Source organism: Triticum dicoccoides, chromosome 4A, assembly GCF_002162155.2.
Source record: "Triticum dicoccoides isolate Atlit2015 ecotype Zavitan chromosome 4A, WEW_v2.0, whole genome shotgun sequence".
NCBI classification, from domain to species: Eukaryota; Viridiplantae; Streptophyta; class Magnoliopsida; order Poales; family Poaceae; genus Triticum; species Triticum dicoccoides.
This window is the reverse complement of record NC_041386.1, coordinates 678,841,817-678,845,594: the sequence shown is the minus strand read 5'-3', so window position 1 is coordinate 678,845,594 and position 3,778 is coordinate 678,841,817.

The following is a 3,778-nucleotide window of genomic DNA, read 5'->3' as shown; positions in this document are numbered from 1 at the left end:
GCCTTCAAGGCAAGAGTGGACTTCTTTGTTCTTTGAGAACGGAGCACCGCGTTGTCGGCGGTCTTGTCCAAGATGCTCATAGCAAAGAATGCATCCAACACTTCACTTGAGGTCATGGAGTGGAAGTACGGTCTTTGACGGATGACGGAGGACATGGACTTGTTGTAGGGCATCATGGCCTTTAGGAACTTGCGCTTGATCCAATTGTCATCCGCGTCCTTACTCCCATGATCTCAGAGTGAGACCGCGAGTTTGGTTACTCTCCGAAAGAGCTCACGAGGTTCTTCATCTTCCTTCATTGCAAACTCATCGGCTTCATCTTTCACCACTTCATAGTTGGAGCGTTGAATGCTTGCGCTTCCCCGATAGAGAGACACAACGCAATGCAACGCGTCTTTGGCCATGGCGTAGGGTCGAAGATGAGGAAGTTCTTCGGGGAGAATTGCATCTTGGATGATGAAGAGAGCATTCTCATTGAATTGATTATCCACGGCTTCTCTAGTGGTGAAGTTGCTTCCGTCATGTGGCTAGAAATCTTCTTCAATGATTCTCCAAAGATTAGTATTCACATGATTTAAATGATGCTTGGAGCGATACACCCAAGAATCAAAATCCTTATTTTTCACAATCTTTGGAGGAGGACCGGCATGATTTAAATGATTAGAGGGAATCGGTCCTCCATAAGTTGGAGGTTCCACATGGGCATAGATGCCAGTGCCATTTCTACCACTAGTAGAAGGACCCTTTTCACTATTAGCTTCCCCCTTGTCGGAGTTAGCATCCGTCACCTTGTTAGTGGGATCACCCACTTTCATTGGTGAGGTAGATAGTTTAAGTCCTTCTAGGAATTTAGTAAACATGCTTTCAACCTCGGTCATCATGGAGTTTTTCAATGTGTCCAAAGCTACATTGAATTCCTCACGAGAGACCGCGGTTCCCCAATCGGCCGTAGACAAGGTAGGATTCACACCAGAGTGCTCCTCCACACCGTCTCGGTGTCAACCATACTCTTCGGACGGCAAAGTCCTTAATAAAGAGACGAGGCTCTGATACCAATTGAAAGGATCGATATAGTTGACTAGAGGGGGGTGCTGAATAGGCAACTAACACTTTTTAATCTTTTCTTTACCAATTTAAACTTTGCATCAAAGTAGGTTGTCTAGATATGCAACTATGTGAGCAACCTATATGATGCAATAACAACTAGCACATAAGAAAGCAAGGGATACAACACAAATAAGCTTGCACAAGTAAAGGCACGAGATAACCAAGAGTGCACCCTGTGGAGACGAGGATGTGTTACTGAAGTTCCTTCCTTTTGAGGGGAAGTACGTCTCCGTTAGAGCAGTGTGGAGGCACAATGCTCCCCAAGAAGCCACTAGGGCCACCATATTCTCCTCACGCCCTCACACAATGTGAGATGTCGTGATTCCACTATTGGTTCCCTTGAAAGCGGCGACCAAACCTTTAGAAACAAGGTTGGAGCAATCTCCACAACTTAATTGAAGGCTCCCAACGACACCACGAAGCTTCACCACAATGGACTATGGCTCCGAGGTGACCTCAACCGTCTAGGGTGCTCAATCACCCAAGAGTAACAAGATCCGCTACGGATTAGTGGGGGGAATCAAATTTCTCTTGGTGGAAGTGTAGATCGGGGCCTTCTCACCCAATCCTGAGCAAATCAACAAGTTTAATTGGCTAGGGAGAGAGATCGGGCGAAAATGGAGCTTGGAGCAACAATGGAGCTTAGGGTTGGAAGAGGTGAGTCTTCTTGGAGAAGAAGACCCCCTTATATAGTGGGGGACAATTCCAACCGTTACCCACCACTCAGCCCGCGACCCGCGGTACTATCGCACCACAGGAGCGGTACTACCGAATGGGCCTGCGTAACTACCGCGGTGGACTGCGGTACTACCATGGGCGCGGCAGAGCCTGGACCTGAACAGAAGAGCACTGACAGGGCGCGGTACTACCGCGGCCCTATGCGCTACTACCATAGGGCAACCACAGGCCAGGAACGGTAGGCACAGATGTAAAAAATTACATCTATGACTACCTCCGCTGAGATATTATCGAGCGAAAATCTGACACGGTACTACCGCAAACCAGGGGTGCGGTACTACCGTGAATGGTGCAGATGTAAAAAATTACATCCGTCCCTACCTCCGCTCCTGCTGCTGTACTTGGCCAGGCGACACGGTACTACCGCGCCGCAGCACGGTACTATCGCGTAGAGCGCGGATGTAAAATATTACATCCGCCCCTACTACCGCTTGAGCAGCGGCGCCAGACCAGAACTCACGGTACTACCGCTTAGGAGGAGCGGTACTACCGTGAAAGCCCACGGTACTACCGTGCCGGAGCACGGTACTACCGCTGGCTCCTGCGGTAGTACCGCTCAGAGGAGCAGTACTACCGCCAGCCTGAGAAGAGCAACTCGGAGTCCTTCATTTCGTAGAGACAAGGTGAGACGGAGGAAACTCCAAAGAACCAAAGGAAAGGTGGTGCAAAATGGGACGTGTACGTGAGGTTCCACCCAAACCTTTCCAAAGCGGACCTCTCTTAATAGTACGGCTTTCCTACGACTCAACTCCACGAAAAGAAACGTAGAGAAACGCCGTCTTCAATAATCTTCGAGGGGCATCAAATCATCTTGTGTTTAGTCATGATATATCTGAAAAGCTCAATACACACGATTAGTCTGCAAAAGCATTGTCATCAATCACCAAAACTACTAAGAGACAAGAATGCCCTTACACAGTTGGTCTAATTCGAAAGTTGGAGCTCTCTTCGTGCAGGGCAGATTTGATAAGTTAGATTGAGCCAAACAAACCGGAGAAATTACCACAAAATATAGTGCGCCCACATGCCTACCTTGCCAAACTTGACCTTAATGGGCGAGTTTTTCTGGAAGACGGTGTTGTGGAAGAAGGACAATAAAAAGTCGAAGATATGTAGTTCCGAGGAGGGCCCCAGAAGATAAAGCAGAAGAATTGTCATGAAAAAGTAAATAATGGACAAAGCAAACGACCTCTCCATCTAGCAAAACCTGGAGATCCATATGAAGACTAAAATGTGGCATTTTGGTTGGAGTTAATATTTATGTGTTAGAAACAATTAGCTAGGAGATCAAAACCTACTTCGTTACTAGAATAGTTAAAAATAAACAGATTGACTTGGTCATTGTGGTTTCAACTGTACGTGGCTCCCCTAATGAAGAAGGAAATCAACCTTTTATTTTTGAATTACGTGAGATGTTTCTAAATAGGCTAGGGCCTCGAACTCTTGCCCTTGTGAGAAAACAAGAAGATATGAGTAGTGCTAAGAGGATAATATCTGTGATGTGCCGAGAAAACAAGCCACAAGTCTACCTACTTATCTGCAACTCTACTACATTCCTCCAAGATCAAGGTAAGAGCCCACAAGCTATAGCTAAATCACTAGTGGGATTTTCTTGGTTCAACACACACTTCTAGGAAAATGAGCACTTGTAGACAATTTTTTGGTAGTGGGTGCCAATTTGATCTAGACCGCCAAAACTCCTGGCGGTGTAAATGGTATTGTTAGAATTCGAAGGGTAGTGATGGTATCCTTGCTGATAAAAGGCTCGAGGGGATGAAATCGATTCTAGCATTGTTATGAACAACAAACACCCGTGGGACTGCCATCGGAGCACAATGTTCCATAATGTGTTCGACCCATCCTCCCATTCTCGGTGCCTCTTATTCCTTAACATAATACACTATTATTTTGTCCTTGTCTTGTCCCTCCATCC